Below are 23,407 nucleotides of genomic sequence, written 5' to 3'. Positions count from 1 at the left end.
CACCTCCTGTGTTGCACAGTAAGCTCTGCTCTAGTTATATTTGACCTGCCTGTGCAGAGAAGGGGTGGGAGGAGAACAATGTGACCCCAGTTTCAGAGCTGAGGGGAATTAAGGCACTGAATCACCTGGTGCAATGGTGGCTTAGTGGTCTAAGCACTGGCTTTGGGCATTCCTGCATTCCTTAGACCCGTCAACTCAAATTCTTCTGGATCTGCAGCCTCTCTTTAAATTTTAAGCCCATGAGATCAGCCCCAGCACACAAGGGCAACGGAGCAGCTTTGGATGTTATGTGAAAGACCACCAGTTGGATGTGTGAGCAACTCCCAGCACCTGATATTTCAAGGTGTCCTGTTTCCAACAGGGGAGGGTAGGACATAGTCATTGTGACTTTCCAAGTTGGCCAAAGGTTGCTGTGATGTGCTTCAGGATGACGTGCCGAGTGGAGAAGAGGCCCTTGGCCAGCCCACCCTCTGTGGATTTAGGGTTAGCTTTTGATGGACACGGAGCTGAGAAATGTAATCAACTATAGTTTTAGTTGATTATTTGAGATTATTGATTATTTGAGTCAATTTTTCAGAAACTAGGTCAGAATTACTAGCTTGTATTGGAGCAAGCTCCAAGGACAGGGCATTCTGGGATCTGCATGGCATTGAATGGAAATGCTTTTATCAACATTTGAGGGGTGGGGGATGTTTTGTGTGCGCGGTGTGAGTTAAGAGCAGGTATATTTATTTATCTGAAACTAGTTTTTCCCCTCTTCTCCTTTTGGCTCCAGTAGTGTGAGAGGGGAAAATAAAAATCTGAGCAGCCAGCTGCCTGAATTCATGTGCCTCTGCAAATCATCAGCAAAGATGATTCATTGTGGATCCTACATCAGTTAAATCACACATGTGCAGTTAAGAAGAGATGAAGCAGTCTTCCGCAACCTTTTCCCTTCCAGATGTTTTGAACTTCTACTCCCATCAGCCCCAGGGGCTGTGCTCTCAACAACCTGGGCATCTTGGTGGCTTGGGCTGATGGGAATTGTGGTGCAAAATATCTGGGAGGAACCAGATTAGGAAAGACTGGTGTAGTGGCATGGCTGCAAATGGAGTCTACTACAGTTCAGTTGTTTTCACACATTCAAGGCCCCAGACGGACATGTGTGAGATTTATTCCCGGAAGAGGTAGAGAAGGCCACCAATTTAGATGGCTTTGCAAGCAGGTTAGACAAACCCATGGAGGGATGCTATGATGGCTATATGCTCCCTCAGCTGCTGATATTCAGAGGCTTACCACCCCCAACTTCAGGGAGGAAGCACAAGTGGGGAGCAGGCTCTTAAGCTCAGGTCCTGCTTGGGGGCTCCCCATTGGGGCAGCTGGCTGGCCACTGTGAGAGCAGGATACTGGGTCCCCTTTGGCCTGATCCAGTAGCCAGGCTCTTCTGATGTTCCTACACTCAAATTCGACCTTGTGACCTGCCTGAGGCATCATCCTGATTCATTATGGCCGTCTCAGCCTGAAGTGGCAAATATTGTGGCTTTGGGCGATCTTAGAGATACAGTTCTGCTGCCAGACATGTCACCCTGATTACGCCCTGGCTGTTATTAGATGTGATGTTGGCAGAGCACCTGGCCTGGGGGTGTTTTCTGGGGGCCTTAAGCCTGCCGGGATCCTCCTGGTGATGAAAATTCAAGTTGTAGCCTGTCCAGAAACCATGACTCAGCAGCATCCCCAGATCACCCACAAAACTGCATTTGTTCAGCTTGTAAAGCAAGCAGTTGCAAACGATATTTGTTTGCAGAGGGGTAGGAAATAAGGTGGCTTGTGTAAGCAACTATTCCATTGGAATTTGGGGAGGAGGGGAAGGAACGTTAAATCAGTTGCTGGCCTCTAAATCCAGAGATTTCTATGAACCTCAAGCTTAATTTTTCTCTGTCATACAAAAACACATTTGAAATTACATGTAGAATAATGCATAATATAGCCTTATCTATAGTCTGAAGTACTTCTGGAGTGATAAAGAATATGATATATTGGATTTTATGTTAAGTTTAGTGAGATCCTGAGGGCAGCAGGATAAGACAGGTCAGATATTTGTATAATTTATTATTATTACTTTTATATCCCAACCTTCACCAAATGGTTCCGGGGGGGGGGCGTTTCAAACAGTCCCCCCCCCAGCTTATTTCATTGATTTTTCACAAAAAAGCATTAATTGTTGTCCAGTATCATAACTTGTGTTACCTAAACAATACAAGAGTGCCCTTATTTGGGCTTTGGACAAATCAGTTACTTAAATAACCTTTCCAAATATTTTTCTGAGTACAGTGGTGCCCCGCAAGACGAATGCCTCCCAAGATGAAAAACTCGCTAGACGAAAGGGTTTTGCGGTTTTTGAGCTGCTTCGCAAGACGAATTTCCCTATGGGCTTGCTTCGCAAGACGAAAATGTCTTGCGTTTTTTGCAAGTTTGTTTCCTTTTTCTTAACACCCTTAATACAGTTGCGACTTGACTTCGAGGAGCAACTCATAGAACGCGGTGTGGTAGCCTTTTTTGAGGTTTTTGGCGATTTTTGAAGCTTTTCCAAAACTTTTCCGACACCGTGCTTCGCAAGACGAAAAATTCGCTAAACGAAAAAACTCGCAGAACGAATTACTGTATTTTTTGCACCATAACACTCACTTTTTTCCTCCTAGAAAGTAAGGGGAAATGTCTGTGCGTGTTATGGAGGAAATGCCTACGGGTGGCATGCCTACGGATTTTCCTCCTCTAAAAACTACGTGTGTGTTATGGTCGGGTGCGTGTTATAGAGCGAAAAATACGGTAATTTCGTCTTGCGAGGCACCACTGTAGTGGGCAATGGGAACTCGCTTTCATAGTCAATGACATAAGATATTAATGGATGCTACACCATGTCAAATTTGTCTCTTTTGGAAGTTCCTTGTAGAACCCTTCTGTGGCAGGTGAAACTTTCTGATAAGGCCACATCCCAGACAACATTAAACAGGGCTGTTCTTAAACAGAAGTACCACATAGTTCTTTATGACCCTTAGCACTACTTGAGCTAAAGTCCAGGGCGGGGAATGCAAGTTTTGGGTTAGGCTGCAAGGATTGCTTAGGGGCAATAGAAATAACCATGAAAACACGGATCCAGAATTTTGGTTCAATAATACATTCCTGTCATACATGCACACAATATCCAGGCTTCCCATGGACAGGAAAGGATGGAGGAGCTAGGAGAGGCTGCTCATGCCTTTCCTTGCACAGCTGTCTTGCCAGATGGACCAGTTGGGTCCCCAAATATCTGGGGATGCTGCCGCCACACATCCTATTAACCCTTACAGCCCCCAGGCTGGGTGAATTCTGGGAGATGGTCTTCTGCCCCCTCCAGAGCCAGTGTGGTGCAGTGGATAGAGTGTCAGACTAGGACCTGGGAGATGAGGGTTCAAATCCCCACTTGGCCATGAAGCTCACAGGGTGACCTTGGGCCGGCCACAGCCTCTCAGCCTAATATACCCTCATGGGGTCATTGTGAGGATACAGTGGAGCTGGGGAGAAAACTTTGTACATCAGGCATAGGCAAACTCGGCCCTCTAGATGTTTTGAGACTACAATTCCCATCGTCCCTGACCACTGGTCCTGCTAGCTAGGGATGATGGGAGTTGTAGTCCCAAAACATCTGGAGGGTTGAGTTTGCCTATGCCTGTTGTACATCATCTCAGGCTCCTTGGAGGAAAAGTGGAGCATAAGAGTTATTGTTATCATTGCTTTTATCTCCAGTAATGCCCACAGTGAAAGGTCTTCCTGCTTGCGGTGATATCAGCGAGGGGTTGACAGAAAGGCCCCCTTCTTCCCCTTGTCTTATCCTGCTAGCCGCCGGCCTCTCTCGGAAGTGTGTGGGTGTGCTTGGCTCATTGAGCTGAAGCACTTGCATCTGGAAAACCTTGAAAGACGCTTTTGTTGAAACTGCAGGGTTTGGAGAAAGATGTGTGGATTGCGCTTTGCTAAGGAGCGTGGGTCTTGGGTAAACGCTGCGACTCTCCTCCATCTCAGCATTCTGCCTTCGGGAATGTTATTGTCTTCCCGCTCTCCCTCCCTTGCTTTCCAAGAGGGCGATTTAAACATTCCGTTTCTTTTCTTTTTCTTCTCTTTCTTGGTGTAACTCTGCAGACTGATTTCTGCAGAAGTTAAATTTTAAAACAGCAGCGACAACAACAACAACAACCAGGCTAGTGTATTAATTGAGAAGTGAACTCTTCTTTTCCACATGTCTTAGAAATTTTAAAGCTCCGGGGAAACACCATTTCTTTGTTGTAAAATGCCCTGTGTTTATTGAAAAGCGTGCATAATATGAAGAGCAAACTTTAGAAACAACAAAAGGGCAAAAGGAGCAGCCATGCAGCAGAACAATGAAAACCATAACATGCATGGAATAAAACTATTAAAAGTCCTTGCCACCAAAATGACAACAGGCAAGCACCGCTGGAGAGTCACAGACTTCGACTAGTTAACCTTGAAGGACAACTAGTCCAAACTCCACTTTCTCAAGAGACACCCCACTCAGCCTCAGCTTAGAGGCCTCCAGCCAGCAAGAGCCTGCCAAGCCACCCCCTCTGCCTGGGGGGGGGCAGCATGGGGGTCGGGGCTCCAATTCTCTTCTGTCTTCCAAAACCACAAGGCGCTGCTGCTTATCAAGAGGCAGGGGTGCCAACTTGAATAAAATATTGTGGGAGGGGGCAGGTAAGCCCCACCCTGCATAATCGATCACATGGTGTGGAACACGCGCAAAATTTGAATAACAATGCTCATCAGCTTTTTTGTGGGGTGGGCCCACCATCAAATATTTTATGGGAGGGGGGCAAAGATCCCTTGGCCCCTAGGAGTTGGCTTCTATGTCAAGAGGGGAGAGGTGAAGGGGTGCCTAAACAGGAATATTTTTAGCAGGTCCTGAAAAGAGTACAGTGAAGGGTGCCAGCTTGATCTCAAAAGGCAGGGAGTTTCAAATTTAGGCACTGCCACACTAAACGACTGAGTTCGTATTTATTTATTTATTTAAATTCTATACCGCCCTATACCCAAAGGTCTTACCAATGCGGAATGAGTACAGTGGTATCTCGGGTTAAGGACTTAATTCGTTCTGGAGGTCCGTTCTTAACCTGAAACTGTTCTTAACCTGAGGTACCACTTTAGCTAATGGGGCCTCCCGCTGCTGCCGCGCAATTTCTGTTCTCATCCTGAGGTAAAGTACTTAACCCGAGGTACTACTTCCGGGTTAGCGGAGTCTGTAACCTGAAGCGTCTGTAACCCAAGGTACCACTGTATTATGTGGCACCTGTAGCGGTGCCAGTTTCACAGATCAAAGTGGTTGAGTGGAAACATGTAGGGGAATGTACAGAGTGGAGTCTGATTGGCTGGTTTCGTTCCCTTACGCCTGAAGGCATTATGAAACCATCACTGTCTCACAGTGGAACCCTGTTTGTGGGTATTCAGATGTATGTTCCACTGTATTTGATGGGGCTTACTCCCAAGTCCATGTTCATAGGCACGTGACCCAACTTTCTATGTGGCATCAGATTGGCTGCGTAGACCTGCACAATCTTATTTGCAGAAGTCGTTGCCAAAAACAGGAGGGGGGAAATAAACATTTCAAAGAGGGATTGCAATTTATTGGGGATACTTTTAGCTTGAGCTCCATCCTAAGATTTCAGGGTGGGGGTTGCAACAGTTTTAAAGCCGACAACTGCAATTAAAAGAGCAGGTTGAAAAAGCTGCAAATAGTTTAAATTGCAGTAAACAAAAATAAAAATAAAAAGCCATTTGAGCCACCACCTCTGTAGGAGTAGCATGCTGGCATCTCTTGCAAATAGTTAGGTCTTTACTGTTACTTTCTGACAATGGTTGTCTGTGTTGCGCAGCCCCAGTTGGACTACAGTTTTGGTATTGCTGAGCTGGGAAAGGTTCAGAAAAGGGCAACCAAATTGATCAAGGGGATGGAGTGACTCCTATGAGGAAAGATGACAACACCTGCAGCTTATTCGATTAGGGGGAAGAAAGGTGAATCACATGACAGTGGGGTGTAAAAATGTTCCCCACCATCTCTCATAGTGGGGGGGGGGGCTTTGAATCTGCCATTTTGGGTTTTCCCTGTTTTCTAATCAGAATTTCAGCTCTTCACATTTCCGCATCAGTTTGTGAATTTTTTTTTTTTAAGTCATATTGAAAATTCATGAGCGTTTTTGTGTGAATTTCTTCTAAGAGACACAAGTTTGTGTGCAGTTTTGCCCTGTGCACACACAGTTTTGTAAAGACGTTTCCCTCAATATAATGCATGATATGTTATAATGTGTGTTGTTTACACCAACATATGCATTTTTATGCACAGCTTACCCCAGTAAGTGTGTTTTTGTACTGGAGAACTGCACTATATAAAATTCAGAGAAGTGCAAATTTCGAAGGATGGCTGTTTTCTGTTTCTCTTTATCATTTAGGAAAGCATGAATTACGTGGGTTCGCCTTTAAATGTGAACCAAATTAACTTTCTCTCTCATCCCTCCTCATATTATCGTAATCCAGCAGGATCACCCAATGAACTGAATATTGGGAGATTCGGGGTAGACAAAACAAAGAACATTTTAAGCACAGCACATAGTTAAACTATGGAATTTGCTTCCTTTGGATGTAGAGGGAGACACCAATTTGGAATAGTTTAGAGGGGGTTCAGACAAATTCCTAGAGGATAAGGCTACCAATGACTCTTAGCTGCAGTGGCTGTGCTTACTACCCCCAGAATAAGAGGGTGACATGTTTGTTTGTATTTTATAATGACGTTTTTAAATGTAGGAATCCCAACTTGGGAGAAAGGTGGGATATAAATACATTAAATGAACAAGCAAGCAAACAAATATACAAATTAATAAAATGAAACTAGTTGGAAAAAACAGTTAAAAAATCAAAACACATTTAGAACAAGCAATTAAAAGAGAGTTTGCCCTGGCAGCAGCCCAGTGGACAGCATCTTTTGCCCCTTGGTTTCCAAAGGCCTTCATGAATGAAAAGGCACTGGTCTGCCAACAGAAGGATAACAAAGAAGGAACCCCACAATATGGGAGCAGCCATAGTCCCCCCCCCCTTGTAATACTACCAACTGTTGCCCTTAGAAAGCTGGACTAGATGAGCCTTTGGTCGTAGGATTTTGGAGCAGCTTTTAAGCAATTTGGTTTGCCCACTGACAAAGGTTGGTCCAAAAAACGCTAGTCGACCATTTCCACTTGGTGGTGGTTGCCTTTGCCAATTTCCTGCTGAACATCTCTTTGTCATGGCAGGACTCACATTCAAATCATCAATAGCTAGGTGCAAAATGGACATTGGAAGAACCAGCTGTAATTTCAAGCACTTCAGGTAAACCTGCAGCAAAGGGCTATTGTTAAACTCAAAAGCTCGTCCCACAGGGAGGCAGTGATGGTCACCATTCTGATATATGGCTCTTGCAGTTTTCATCTCAGTGCCCCTAAAGAGGCTGGAGAAATGATGTAAAGAGCAGAAGTGGGGAGAGAGAGAGCAAGGGAGCTTGGGAACCTGCAAGAATGAGGGCACTCATTTGTCAATTTGTTAATACCTAAAGGAGCGTCTCCACCCCCATCATCCAGCCCAGACACTGAGGTCCAGCGCCGAAGGCCTTCTGGCGGTTCCCTCGCTGCAAGAAGTGAGGTTACAGGGAACCAGGCAGCGGGCCTTCTCAGTAGTGGCACCTGCCCTGTGGAATGCCCTCCCTGCAGATGTCAAGGCAATAAACAGCCATTTTACTTTTAAAAGACAACTGTTTAGGGAAGTTTTTAATGTCTGACACTGTGTTGTTTTTAATATTCGGTTGGAAGCCACCCAGTGGCTGGGGAAACCCAGCCAGATGGGTGGGGTGTAAATAATACATTATTAATTTTTTTATTATTATTATCAAGGCCTTGGGAAATACAGACAAATTCATGGAGGAGTGTGCTATCAACAGCTACTCCTCTTGATGGTTGTGCTCTGCCTCCATGGCTGGAAGTAGCAATGCTAGCTGCTAGAAGTCACAGACGGGGAGAGGGTTCAGGGCCTGCTTGTGGGTTTCCCATTGGGGCATCTGGTTGGCCCCTGTGAGAACAGGATGCTGGACTAGATGAGTCCCCTTTGGCCTGATCCAGCAAGCTCTTCTTACGTTCTTATTATCCTGGAGTGGGAACAAGATATACTTGCCTTTCCTTATGGGCAGAAACATTTGTGGCTATGTTTGCCACCCTACCCTCTGTTCAAGGGGATTCTTTATTTGACGTAAAGAACTGTGGATGGGTTATTAGTTATTTTTGTCCTCCTGGTGAGGAGGATGAGAGACTATGCCCCCCCTATCCCCGCAATTGGAAGAGGCTTGAAATCCCCTCCAGGTGGCAATGCGAAGCAGCCGCCAGTTCCCCAGCAAGAGCACATCACTCATTCACTTGCACGGTCTTTAAATCCACCCAGTGCACCATTAATCCAGGCAGTGCTGCTCAGGCCGTTTCTGGAATCCTTAATCCAGCAGGTGACTGGCAGGGATAACGGATTAGCGATGGCGTTCCGTCCAAGGCTTCATCCTGCCGGGCTCTTGAGCCCTCCATGGGTCCTGGGCAGCTGCCTGTCTCTACCAAATGTGGATGCCAGCCTTGAGATGAAGAGCGGTGGCTAAAGCCAAGATGAAATTGCACAAGATGTACAGGGTATAAACAGGGTGCTTTATATGAACATGAGAAGAGGCCGCTGGATCAAGCCAAGGGCCCGTCTAATCCAGCCTTCTGTTCTCACAGTGGCCAACCAGGGGCCCCCAAGGGAAAACCAGTGGTGGGAGCACACTGGGTGTGGAATAAGCTGTCATGTGAACACACCCTAAACTGTCTAATCTGTTTAAAAAGATTTTGATCAAATGAAAAGGTGGCCGCAGAGAACTGGGCAGCAGATTTTAGAGTTGTTTTTTAATGCAGCTACAGTGGTACCTCGGGTTACATATGCTTCAGGTTACATCCACTTCAGGTTACAGACTCCGCTAACCCAGAAATAGTACCTCAGGTTAAGAACTATGCTTCAGGATGAGAACAGAAATCATGCTCCGGTGGCAGCGGGAGGCCCCATTAGCTAAAATGGTGCTTCAGGTTAAGAACAGTTTCAGGTTAAGAACGGACCTCCGGAACGAATTAAGTACTTAACCAGAGGTACCACTGTATTTGTATTCTTGAATGCCATCTCAAGAAGCATTCCTTTTGTGTTTGAGAGGATGGGCAATGCCTCCCATCTACAGCAACAACTAGTTCATGTCAGGCTGGATCCTGGTGCTGATGTTGAGTTGTAGTCCAAAACACCTGGAAGAGGAAGCAGGTTGGCTAAAGCAAGGGCATCTCAAGAGATGGCTAGGTTCCTGGTCCACCTTATCCCTGATGCCTTGTGAATTAGCCTAGAGGTTGTCGTGCCAGACCCTTCATCATTCCAAAGAAAAATCATATTGCTTCCGAAAAGATTGTCAGGCTCAGATCCCGAAGAGGAGGGGAAAAAATGTAGGAGAAGTACGGTAACAAAATAGTCTTGCTCTATGTAGAATCATAGAATTGTAGAGTTGGAAAGGGATCCCATGGGTCAACAAGTCCAACCCGTCCCTGCACAGTTAAAGAATCACAGCTAAGGAAGCCCTGACAGATGTCCATCCAACCTCTGCTGAAAAACCTCCAGTGAAGGAGACTCCCCCACTTTCTGAGGTCATCCATTCCACTGTCAAACAGCTCTTGCCCTCAGAAAGTTCTTCCTAATATATAATCAGAGCCTCTTTTTTATCACTGGAATCCATCGGTTTCAGGTTCTGAAAACAAGTTTTCTCCATCTTCCATGTGACAGTCGTTTGGCTGCTTTTTTGAGGACCATTGACATCTTGGGTTTTAAATCAATGGCGGGCAAGCAACTGCAGAACCCATGAAATCAGGCAGGGAGGCACAGAAAGAATTGGGGGCGTCGAGGATGGAAGGAATCTGGTCTGAACACTGGAGTGTTCCAAACAGATCCTGATTTCCATCTGCAGAGATGTTGGAGGCCCTGAGACTCTAGCTTAGTTTAGACAGGACCAATTAGGCCTCCCATCACGATTGTTTGGTTTGTGTACAGATTTTCACGGTTAAACTGACGCGGTCAATGTTTGACCGCCAAGCCGTCCTGTCTTCTTTTGGTTGTGGCTACCATTTGAATTCGAGGCTTAATTTTGCTTTGTCTCTCTCTCTCTCTCTTTCTCTCTGCAGACGCATTTTAATTACAGAACTAGCCAATCCCAGGCCATCATTTTGTTTTCCTTGCCACTGCCCGGGTCCGTTATCATGTTCCACCTATGCGCTTGCGCATGAGTCTCCCTTGGCAAAGCAGACTGCGGTGGGGAGGGGGGTAGAGAAAGAGGCGCTACCGCCTGCCTGGTGCGCCTTCCTAATGACCAGTCTGTTCCAGATTGGGAGTGGCAGGAGGAAGGGAGGGTACCTTGTGAGAGGCAAGCGGTGGTGGGAATGGTCTGCTCAGGATTTGGGGGGGATTAGATAATTCATCACAAGAGCAGCAGCAGCAGAACTCACGCCAAAGGCAGACACAAGCTCCTTTCACCACGATCATGGTGGAGAGCAAAGGCATTAACCCCCCCTCTCATTAGGCATTCCAAGCCCATCTCTTCTCCTTTTCTTTTAATAGTTAAACCTGATTTGCATGCATTTGCATAATGAACATCATTTGCATTCCCGGTTTGTTGGCTACCTCTGTGGGAAAAGTCAAAGCGGGCGATCTGGGGAGAGGGATTTCAGCAAAGACAAAAGGGAAGATTTCAGTTACCCCCCTTCGCTTGCTCCCCCCCCCCAAACAGTGAAGAATTTAACACACAACCAGTTCCCCCCTGCCTCTTTGTGGAAGACAGAGAGGCCTGTCAGGATCAGTGTGTATCCTAGCATTTGTTACTGTCTCCCCCAACCACTTCCTGCAATCCTTCATCTCCTCCTGAGCTCTTTCCCCCTTCCTTTTGGTTCCTTCTGAGGGTGTGAGGTGAGAGACAACAAACTGTGTGAGAGAGAAAGAAAGGGAAAGAAAGAGAGAAAGAGAGCGAACGAACCACCATTTTAGGTAGCTGGCATCTATAAAATGGCGGATCCCTCACACAGGTCTTGAGCAACATGACTGGTGATGTGTCTCAGATTTTGGTGGATTTGCACAGTTCAGAACTTACCTCATGAAATGTCCAGTGTGGGCCCGCATACGAGCAACACTACATGCACCAACTCAATCTGCTTTTAAAAAGAAGATTATTTTGGTGTGGGTTGTTGTGGCTGGACGGTTTCACAAAATGACACAGGCACATCCGATTGTGTGATTACCAGGCAAAGTGACACAAGCTACTAACCTGAGCATTCTTGTCTATTTGCTACATATATATATATATATATACACTTTATATATATATATATATATATATATATATATATATATATATATATTCTTTTTTGATGTTAGTCTGTACGTTGCACCTCTTTCAAAAGCAGAGTAGTTCTAGGGGAAGTAGTGCTCAGTTGTTGCTCACCAGAGGAGCGTTTGAAGTTGCCTCATGGACCTTTGGTCCATATCCCTCAGTACAACTTGACACTGACTGGCAGTGGCTCTCTTTGGATCTGCCTGGAGGTGCTAGGGATTGACTCTGGGACCTTCAGCGGGCAAAGTAGATGTTCTACCAATGAGCCCTGGTTTTCCCCCAGGTGTTTCTGAAAAACAGTATTTTGTTATGGGGTATAATGGAGTCTTCCTACAGACAAAAAACAACAATTAGTTTCTGAGTAGAAGAGGGCATGTGCTCTCTCCTTCACCCCTAACTCACACAGGGGGAATGGTTGAAAAGCAATGGCTATGAAATTTCTAGTGATGGGTGTGGTAACATTTCTTCTCCCTTGAAAAAGTTTTGGGTCTTATGCAACTAAGTCCCACTCAGAACAGACCGACTAAAATGGATGGGCTTAAGGTAGTTATGGTCCTTGATTTCAGTGCGTCTGTTCTGAGTTATTTAAATGCATTATTTATTATTATTATTAGCACATCTTATCATCATTGTCATAGTGCTCCAAGAATGAGATGTTGTGCCTCCTAAAATTCATTTTCCTACATAATTATTTAGGGAATTATGTCTTCATCCTTCTCAGCATGTTGTTCCTAGTTTTAATGACACAGTAGCACCATGTATCATGTGGTTGATGTGAAAGACTTTTGGGTGATGAGGTTGACTATCTCCAGAGCTCTTCTATTCTTTTTCTCTCTCCCCCCCCCAACCCCTGACCTATATAATCTGACAATGACAAACCAATGGACCACCATAAAGCCAAACAACAGCAAAATTTTGAAAAGTTTAGGACTTCAGGGAAGCTATCACTCCTTGAGATCAAGTGAAGAAACAAGCCAGCCTAGGATGTCCATAAGCTTCCAAATTCAGCAATTCACCTGAGAACTGTCCTGTTGAATCAGGTCAGTGATGCATCTCTGCAGCCATTCTGGTTCTGGCAGTAGCCAGCCAGATCCATCTGGGAAGCCCACAAACAAGTCATGAACATGACTTCCTCTTCTTTCTTCCCAGCAGCTGTAAACTGGTGGTTCCATTCAACTCTTGTGACTAGTACAGTAAAGGCAAGAACCAGCCACTTACAAAGCTACCCTAGAAGAGTTGCCTGACTCTTAACTTCAGTCATTACCTAAATGTCTGTCGTTAACTAAAACTTCTGTCATTAGTTGATTTTTTCCACACACTAATGTGAGTCTGACTGATGAACCACGGGAGCACTCAGGGTCTCTCTGAGGGAGACAGAATTCATAGAATCATAGAATCATAGAGTTGGAAGAGACCACAAGGGCCATCGAGTCCAACCCCCTGCCAAGCAGGAAACACCATCAGAGCACTCCTGACATATGGTTGTCAAGCCTCTGCTTAAAGACCTCCAAAGTAGGAGACTCCACCACACTCCCTGGCAGCAAATTCCACTGTCGAACAGCTCTTACTGTCAGGAAGTTCTTCCTAATGTTTAGGTGGAATTTTCTTTCTTGTAGTTTGGATCCATTGCTCCGTGTCCACTTCTCTGGAGCAGCAGAAAACAACCTTTCTCCCTCCTCTATGTGACATCCTTTTATATATTTGAACATGGCTATCATATCACCCCTTAACCTCCTCTTCTCCAGGCTAAACATGCCCAGCTCCCTTAGCCGTTCCTCATAAGGCATCGTTTCCAGGCCTTTGACCATTTTGGTTGCCCTCCTCTGGACACGTTCCAGTTTGTCAGTGTCCTTCTTGAACTGTGGTGCCCAGAACTGGACACAGTACTCCAGGGGAGGTCTGACCAGAGCAGAATACAGTGGCACTATTACTTCCCTTGATCTAGATGCTATACTCCTATTGATGCAGCCTAGAATTGCATTGGCTTTTTTAGCTGCTGCATTACACTGTTGGCTCATGTCAAGTTTGTGGTCAACCAAGACTCCTAGATCCTTTTCACATTCACAACTTGACTCATGAAACAGCAAGCTGCAGAGCAAAAGAGACCATGGAAGAAGCATTGTTGGATCAGGTTTTATAGCATTAGACACTTTAGTGAAAGTCAGATCTCTCAGTTATTCACATGCTATTTTATTTAATGCATTTCATATCCCTCCATTTTCTCCAAGATCAAGGTGACATACATGGTGCTCCCCCTCCTAAATTAACCCCCACAACAACCCTGTGAGGTAGGTTAGGCTAAGAGGGGGTGACTGGCCCAAGGTCACTTAGTGAGCTCCATGGCTGAGTGGGGATTTGAACCCTAGTCTCTCAGGCCTGGTCTGACACACTAACCACTATACCACACCAGCATTCAGTGTGTTTGCTGTTAGAAGGCCTTCCTCCATTACTACAGGTGAACGGGAAATGTTGCAGCTGAGACCTTAATCTAAACATTATCTAGGCTGGAAGCTATTTACTGCTTCAGCTGTGCTGGTGTGATGCCCTTTTCCTCAGAAGACTGTGTTGGCCATGGTGGCATCTTCTGGAGCAGGGCTAGGCAACCCTTTTTCTCTTGAGGGGTTCATTCTCTCCAGGATTATCTAGTTGAAGGCCACGAGCCAGGAGCAGAAGAATTCTGGATTAACTAATCTGGAATAAAGATCACCTGCTTCACTTTTCATTATAGCTTACTCAGACTTGAATTGCCAGTCCTATGCAAATCTATTCAAAATAAGCCCCCACCAGCCAGGATGGAGGCACACACACATATATATCAAGCAGATGTGGAACTGAGAACTGAATTTAAGAATGGCAAAATGGGGAACTGAAAGAAACCAGCAGTGACAGATTTGCCCATCCCTAACACACACAGAGAGAGAGGGGGGGAGGGAGGGAGAGAAGGAAGGCTATCAATTTGTTCTTTATTTTTTAAAATCCATTTCTCTTTATCAAATAAAATAACTATGCCCTTCCAAATGTTCTGAAACAGGGAGGTGGGGGGGGAGGCTTAGCTCAGTGGCAGAGCATCTGCCTTGAATGCAGAAGTCCCCAAATTCAGTCCCTGGAATCTCCAGGTAGGGCTGTGAGAGGTTCCTGCCTGAAATCATGGAGAGCTGCTGCCAGTCAGTGCAGGGCATGAGCAGGAAAGAAGGACCTCTGATGGGACCTTCTGGAGCAGCTTCAGGAGACATCTGGGTCCATTTGTGTCCATAGCACCTTCACACAAGAGAGATATTTATTTTAGTCGGAGCATTTGCAGCTCACTCTTCAGCCAAAAAGGCTCCCACAGCTTTTTACATACGAACAAAACAAGACCATCCCTACAATTAAAAGACATGACACACAAGGGAAAAGGGACAAGGAGGGAAGAGGAAGATCAGAATCACAACTTGGGCATCCATTTCTAAATGGCTGTTCCAGAAATGACCAGCTGGTCTAGGAAGTGCCTGATGGAGCTGGGCTTTCAGAAAGCTGATGGAAGGACCCCTCTGCTTCCCATCTCTCCCACAGAGGCAACCCTGATGGGGTTGGCCTACCATAGCAGAGTCGATGAAGTGAGTCCTGCTTTCTGTATTCTTCTTCACTCCCTCAGCAAGCCCCCTGTGTGTGCTCACGCTCAGACCCCCTTCCCAACAAGAGGTATTTCCCCCCCTCTGTGGTGCTGGTAGGCTTGTCAAAGGCTGACCTGAGCAAAAGGTTAGTTAGCTGAGTGGAGGCCAAAGGGTTGCTGGGTGAAGGGAATTGCGGGGCTGGGGTGGGGGGAGGAATTGTGAAAGGACCGGGCTGCGGTGTAGACGGCACATTGATTAACGAAGCCCCACCAAAGCAGTTCCATTGCCAACGACCTGCTTAATTCACAAAACTCTTAATTGTTCCAGAGTTGGTTCAGTATTCCTTCTCCCCCCAACTCCTCATACAAAGATGCCATTGTGTGTCGTGGTGATGACAGCGTTGTTTTTTGGGCCAGAGAGAGAGAGAGTGAAGAAAGAAAACTCTTGCCTGGGGGGGGGGGGACGTCTCCCAACAGGGTGAAGAGGTTTAAATCAGCTTAGCCCAAATGCCAATTAATAAGGAAGAGGATTAGCCTCTGAGATCTATGGAATAGAGCATCATTGTATTCCTGGGAGGCTGTGGAATTTTATTTCCCTTTCCTACAACTTGGCTGCGCTTGTATTTTCCTCCCCAACAACAGCCAACTGCTTTACTTGACCTCATGTAGCTTATGGAGTTGGAGCCACAATGTGCCTCTGTGGGTTCTGCCATGGTCCAGTCTAATCATTTATATGGTTCTGCAGTCGTTTACCTGGGGATGATGGAAACTGTAGTCCAGCACACCTGGAAGGCACCAGCAAGTTGAATGCAGATTCATCTTCTTCACACGGGACTTAGTTGAACTATGGAACTCTCAGCCACTTGAGGGAGTGATGGCCAGCAAACTGGATAGCTTTAAAAGAAGGCTATGCTCTGACTTTGCAGTTAGAGGAAGCAGTGCTTCCGAATCCCATTTGCTGGAAACTGCAGGAGGGCAGAGGGCAGCCACAGGCATCTGGGCAGCCACTGTGAGAACAGGATGCTGGACTAGATGGGCCATTGGCCTGATCCAGCAAGCTCTTCTTATGTCCTTAACCCTATTTTAAAAAGAACTTTATGCTAGAGATCTGTGAATATATGTGTGCATTTTGTCCTCAAAGAAGGATCCAAATATGGCATGGCGGAGAGCCAAACTGTGTGCAGAATGCCGTTATGAGAGTGAATTTTATTTTCTGTTATTTTGCATAGATTTATTTGGCTTCTGGGAGACTGCAGAGAGGCTTTGCAAGCTGGACAGTTCCAAGCGTGTCTCTTAATATTTGTTGCTACAGCCTAATGACCCTAAGGCTCATATTCCATCCCTCTCTTTACACTGGATGACTGATGAAGCTCCTAATCTCCACTGGCTAGTTTAGCATTGCTTCCCCTCGCTGATAGCAGGCCTGGCTGAACTCTTAAAAAGAGCCACCATCCAACTTGATCCACTGGGGATTGAACCTTGGAAAGCCTTCAGCATGTGCTCTGTGGACTGATCCATGAAGCTGACATGTTCTGAGTCAGGCAGTTGGCAGCTGCTTTGAGGAAGAGAGAGAGAGAGGGGAAAAAACTCTTACCCAGTCACTTTAACTGGAGACAGGGCCGGACCACTCGTGAGGCAGTGGCCTCAGAAGAAGAAGAAGAAGAAGAAGAGCTTGGATTTTATATCCCGCTTTATCACTACCCTAAGGAGTCTCAAAGCGGCTAACATTCTCCTTTCCCTTCCTCCCCCACAACAAACACTCTGTGAGGTGAGTGGGGCTGAGAGACTTCAAAGAAGTGTGACTAGCCCAAGGTCACTCAGCAGCTGCATATGGAGGACTGGGGAATCGAACCTGTTTCACCAGATTACGAGTCCACTGCTCTTAACCACTACACCACACTGGCTCTCCTCAGAACAGCATGCTCCACACAGTTGGGAGAGCAGCAGATCTGCCTCTTACGCTTGTCGGCCTATTCTTCCTTTATGGAGGTGCCCCAGCCTAGCATTTTTTGCTTTGCCTCTAACAGGAAAATTTCCTGGGCTGGCCCTGACAGGAGACTTCAGAGATACAGCCTGGGACTTCCCACTGAACTATGGGTTCTGACATACGATGATGCCTTTGACCTGGTCTACACATACTGACGTATGAAAGAGCATAGTTTTCAGTGTTCCCGTAAGAGGAAAACCTGCTCAGCAGGAAGCAGGCTAGGTTCTCTCTCCCTGGTGTGCTAGTACTCTACTTGCAGGGATTTTGTACGGGGGAAATGGCACCTTGGCTTGCACTGGTGCCAGCCTAGTCTACCACTTCAAATTTTCTCTGTCTTTCCCTACCCCTGCATATGTTCACGGGGCCTTGTACTGAGTCAGGCACTGCGAGCTGAAGAGATGCTAGGAATTGTAAGAGAAGCATACACTAGGTCACTAAAGTTATGGCCCCCTTCCCTTCAGAACAAGTCCCATTGCATGTGGCATAAAAGTAACGCAAAAGATTTTGGCTCCATTCTGTTAGAGCAGATCCAGCTTGGTGGTGTTATGGGAAAGTTGTGTGTCCACTGAAACAGCACATCTAAGGGCTCATCTACACTTTTGCTTGTGCGTTGCCAAGGAAGCATGGGTCCAAGCAGTTTTCCTCTTGCCCCCTTCCTTTCCAAGGGAAAACCTGCTCTTTAGCAATAGATCGGAACAACTGACAATGGAGGGGAAAGGCGAATTGCTGTTTGTTCCAACTGTGCGTTAAAGAGCAGTTTTCCCTGGGGGGAAAGCAGCAGGAGAAGAGGAAGTGTGGATAAGCCCTAAGATTTGGAATGCTGCATCCGCATTGCATATTTGGGATGATTTCAAAGTGGTGTAAGTGTCATGGCTTCCGCTGCCCACCAAATCGATGTGACATCATTCTGTAAGTCCTCGTGGGGCTGGGAAATGAGAACATAGGAAGACCTGGCTACTGGCCCAAAGGCTCATCTAGTCCAGCATCCAGCTTCCCACACTGGCCAACCAGATGTCCATGGCAAGCCCATAGGCAGGACCTGATTGCAACAGCAGCGCCCTCTCCACTTGTGATTCTCAACAACTTGTCTCTGGAGGTAGCCATGGAGGTAGTGCACAGCCATCATGGCTAGTAGCCATGGATAGCCTTATAGATAAACTCAGAATTGTAGAGTTGGAAGGGATCCAAAGGGTCATCTAGCCGAACCCCCTGCAATGCAGAAATCACAGCTAAAGAACCCTTGGCAGAATCACCCTCCACCCATTTGTCTAATCCCCTTGTAAAGCTGTCTTGAGTTGCTTTACAACTACATCCTGTGTCACTGAATCCCACAGATTAACTGTAGAAGCTCTTCCTGGTTTTTTTGGTCCTGAACCTTCCCACATCCAGCTTCATTTGGATGTCCCCGTTGGGTTTTAGCATTACAAGAGAAGGGGAGAGAAAGTGAAGAGGAAAGAGCGTTGAGGCTCTCCTGTAAAAAACACCCATGCCACTAGTGCATGAATGGCCAGAACATCTTTGCCCAAGATGTTGGAGGAGATGGCTCGGCTGTTGTAGCTGCCGTGTAATTTATGACAGGGGTTTGCGCCATTGTCTGGGTCCCTCCTGTATTTTCGTGAGGGCTCTGCCTCTCTTCCCAGACCCCTGCTGCGCCCTGGCTACTGTACGGTTGCTAAGGGACATGTCATGTTGTCTATCACTATGCGGGGAGGTGGGGACGGCCTTCAGTGGGCCCATCTGGAGCCTGAGGCCTACATCCCCACAGGCGGGACTGATCGTGGCCCCAAGAAGTACAGAGGGCCTGGGAATGGGACATTTAGATTCCCCTCAAGTTCATGGCCACCGGAGGCCTTTGGTTCTCAAGGGTGGGTGAGGAGGGGTGAAGAGTGGATTGTTGGCTGTTCTGCTCAGGGTTTTCTGGGTTTTCCCCCCTCCCCCCCTCAATTCCGTCCGTATCCTCGCCTGCATACTGATCCCCCCGGCCTATTCTCCTCCCGACATGTGCCCACATAAATAAATTACCCCCACTGCTTCCATTTTGCGGAACAATTGGCCCCCTAAACTCTATTCATCTCCAGACAGCGCCTATTATTCCCCCGATTAAAGCCAACAGAATGGTTTGCAAGGGATACTGTTAACTCTGTCAAACTGTAAATAAGATGCTAATATAAAAATAAATAAGGGGGAGAGAGAGAGAGAGAGAGAGGGAGTTGGTTAGCACGGAGGGCTTGCGAGGTGGGGAGAAAACGGAGAAGGGACAAAGAGAGGGAGACTTCTGCGCCTGCCGCCTTGGGAAAGCAAATGAATCTGTAATGACCACTGTGTACAAACTGCAGGAGATAATATAATGGCAGCCCTTGCAAGCACTTGGGGCTGTTTTCACCGAGGCCTGTTTATTATGAAAGCCTCATTGAGACCTTGGTTGTATAAATGGCAATGTTGCCAGTGGGGACCTTCTCCCTATCCACTCCTCCTCAGCCTGATTCGCCACCTCTCCAGATAACGCCTGGCAAAGGCTGGGGTTTTAAAGGATTGGGGAATTGTTTCCTTTTTTCATTTTGACTCCATGCACCCAATTCCTAGCATTTAATACCACACGATACACTGGAATGAAGAATTATAGGCATTTGACTGATCAGTTGAACATCATGGATTTTCTTCCGCAACCAGAAGGGCAAGATTTCAGCTGGGGCTCCTCCTGCCTCCTTCCACCCTTTGGGACTCCCTCTTCTGCTCAGGGGTGGGAGGAGAAACTAAGTTCAGTTTACATTCAAAGGCAATCCTACAAAATTTGCACTTTCTGAACGAATGCATAAAAACCAGAAATGCAGCCATCCCCCACCCAAATTCGCACTTCTATGAATTTTGCAACGAAGCCCTCCATCCCAAGTATGGTAATTTGTTGTTTTGTTTATTAACTCAACTTATTTGTTTATTGTCACGCAAGGGTCTCCAAGTGATTTACAGTGCATAAGATCTAAAACAATAAAAAGGGAAGTATCACATTGCATGCAACGTATTCGGAAAACAGAAACAAAATACCAGCCCCCTCCCAAAAAAGTAATAGAAAATATTAGCAACAATAAACACAGCAATGCTCCCACCTACTTACCAGCAGAGAAACATAACATCTAAGGATCAACCCCCAGACCATTCACATTAACCCATCTCCCCCTTCTCATCTCCCCAAACAACCCAGAAGTCCAGTGTCAAGGCCAGCTGCTGTAAATCGGTGGTGGGTGGGTCTTCCAGGGATTGTCTGGCATCTCTCCTTTCAGTGGAATTGGAGGTTTTACAACAGAGGTTGGGTGGCCTTTTATCAGGGATTTGTTAGTTGTGGTTCCTGCATCTGCAGGGGCTTGGACTAGAGCAGCCTTTCTCAACCTGTGGGTCCCCAGATGTTGTTGAACTACAACTCCCATCACCCCTAGCTAGCAAGGCCAGAGCTCAGTGATGATGGGAGTTGTAGTCCAACAACATCTGGGGACCCACAGGTTGAGAACCGCTGGACTAGAGGACCCTTGAAGTCCCTTCCAATTCAGGGAGAGTAGCAGCAGAAGCCAACCAGGAAGATGGTTCAAGGGTTTACCTGCTCTTCAGTTGCTCCTGTTGTAACGTACAAAGATGCATTATATTTGGGGGAATTGCTTTGCACTTGTGTGTGTGTATTAGGAGGAATCTCCACTGCTGATGAATTTTGGTGGTGACTTTTTAAGAAAGTCCACATTAAGTCCACATTAATCTAAAGCGTCGAGACAGGCACGCATGAAAAATGGTCAGAACCATGTTCATCAAGCATTTAATTAATACACATACCCCCACCCTTTTCCCAAAGAGCTCAAGGTGGCCTATACAGTTCTTCCCCTTCTCCATTTTAACCTCACAACAATCCTGTGAAGTCGGTTAGGTCGAGAGGGCTAGCAGCCACTGACACCCTTCTTCTGCATGAATTTGTCTAATCCTCTTTTAAAGCCAGCCAAGTTGATGGCCACCACTGCTTCCCGTGGGAGCAAGTTCCATAGTTTAAATTATATGCTGTGTGAAGAAGGATTTCAATTCATATGTCCTGTTCTGATGAAGGTAGGATTTTGCCCAGTGGTTGATGGCTCCCCATTCAGTAGTGAGGGACCAAGACTGCAATCTGGGAGAACTGGGCAAAAGTGGGCAAAACCTGCTCTTTGTCCTGGAAACCAAAGGCAAGTTTAGAAACCTTGAGGAACCCTGGTGTACTCTTCCTGTATCAGTAGCATCTCCTTAACTCCTGGGAAGGAAAGCGTTGCCATGTAGTGGGGGCAGAATATGACCTCAACCAACAGGAACATGCCTCTGTGGACACTTCCTTTCCTGCTGTGCCTTTGCAAACCTACAGAGGTGGAGAATCTATGGTCCTCCAGCTGCTCTTGAACTCCTTACACCCTCCAGCCCCAACCAGCTTTGTCTGTGGGCAGGAACAGAGGCAGTTTTAGCCCAACAGTATCTCGGTGGCCACCCCACTTTGCAGGCACTTCCCTCCCCGTAAAGACAGGCTCATCACCAGCTGATAGAGAAACAAGACATCACAATTATATGCAGGTTGTCCATGAAAGGGAATTATTAAGTGTTGCTCGTTCCAATGACTGCAGCCAGAAAGAGTCTGAGAAATAAGCCCCTTCATTATAATTGTTCGGATTTGCCCTCCATCAAAGGCTGGGTGGGGGGATTGAGCTTTTTAATCTGACCACATGCTTCTGCTTTGGGGATCTCGACTGGTTTGTACCACCTGCTTCCAACTCCGTGTGCCTTTTGGTAAAAACCTTGGCAATTTTATAAGGGAGGCATGGGACGTGTGTGTGTGTGTTCTCCCCTGTTTGTTTGTTTTTTAAATAAGAAAATAATGTCATTTAATTTGAAAAAAGTAATAAATAAGGCTAGGATGTGGCTAGTTAGGTGCAAATGCATTTGCTCCTGAGAGGACACAGTTCTGTCACTGCCGACCATACCCTTTGCCACCTCAGCATCCTCCAGATGTTTTGGACTTCAGCTCCCATAAGACCCTGCATCCTAAAGCCGTGCTGGCTGGGCTGATGGGAGTTGTGGTCTAAAACCGTCTGGAGGACACCAGGATGGCAAAGACATAGGTCAGTCTTTGCCATTCTGCTTTCCTCTAGATAGAAATATCAATAGTAGATGTTTACAGCTGGGCTAGGATTTTAGTGTGGGATACAGGTGTGCAATTGTGGAAAGTCTAGATGGGATCAAAGTACCATCTGGATCATTTGTGGCCTGCCAGATACTTATGATTCAAGCCTGGAGGCCTTCATACAAGGACTGAAATGGTTTCACCCATTCATCTAACTTCGTTGTTCCAATATGTATCTTCTCGTCTGCATCCTACCCCCCTGGGATTCCATATTAACTTGGAGAAATTCTAAAATTGATTCTTGCCATGGATTCTTGAATACCAGTTCTTGGGAAGCCATAGAAGGGGAGAGGGCTCTGGTGCTCAAATCCTGTTTGCAGGTTTCCCACAGACATCTCGTTGACCATTGTGAGAACAGGATGCTGGACTAAATGGGCCATTGGCCTGATAGCCAGCAGGCTCTCCCTAAGTTCTCACGGAAATGTTACCTTGGTAACGGTAGCTTCTAAACTCACTCACACATCCCTCTCTGTCCTCCCATCCAGACTAGCAAGTTGCATTATCAGAGTTCACAGGCAAAATCTTTGAAGGAAGATGAATGAACAGGGGAAAACTTTGAAGGAGAGTTTGAAGCAAGACTAGTGGCCTGGGGAAAGGGTGTGTGGGGCTTGGACGTGTCACAAGTGCCAAACTGAGAGTCCTGGAAGCTCCCAACCCTTTTCGATAAATGGTCCACTGGCTGCATCCAGCATGATACACACACGAGCGGAGTAAGGGCTTAACCTCCCTCAGTGTTGTTATCTGAAACAAAAGTGGTATGGCCTAGAGGTGGCTTTGAATTTGGTGGCAGGGGCACCAAACCGAAATGAACAGTCTGTTACATAAATTTGTTTTTAAATCTCTTTCTCTTGCCTCCCCCCCTTCCTCCTTGTCTCCCTCAGGTAGATGCAGTATAGAATGACCAAAGCGATTCTGCAGCAGATTCTTGCAGCACAACTGCTGAAAACGATTCCTGTGATGTTCTTGCATGTGCTTCATGATGGCCAAGCCTGTTTCTTTTTGTCCTTTTTAATTGGACCAGGACTATGACGACTTCAGAAATGCAGCGCTATTGAAGCAAAGAGGCTTATGAGTGTCATTATTTTTGTAGACCTTGCCTTCGTTGTAGGCGGGGTGTGTGGTTTAAAAGGGGGGAATGTACCGAATTATTTTTATATGAATAATAAATGCAACTCAAATGAC

The 23,407-nt window shown here is 46.4% G+C and overlaps 1 long non-coding RNA gene across 3 annotated transcripts in view; it reads left to right on the top strand.

Moving 5' to 3' along the window:
* LOC310694808 overlaps positions 1–23,407 on the top strand; it is a 56,722-nt gene extending 33,315 nt beyond the window's left edge. For all 3 annotated transcript variants that reach the window (XR_014519819.1, XR_014519820.1, XR_014519821.1), the window contains exon 4: positions 23,107–23,407. This is a non-coding gene — a long non-coding RNA (uncharacterized lncRNA). The remainder of the gene's footprint in view (positions 1–23,106) is intronic.

This window comes from Podarcis liolepis, assembly GCF_965112155.1.
Source record: "Podarcis liolepis genome assembly, chromosome: 15".
Lineage (NCBI taxonomy): Eukaryota > Metazoa > Chordata > Lepidosauria > Squamata > Lacertidae > Podarcis > Podarcis liolepis.
The sequence above is the reverse complement of the archived record's forward strand: the minus strand, read 5'-3'. Positions and strand labels throughout refer to the sequence as shown.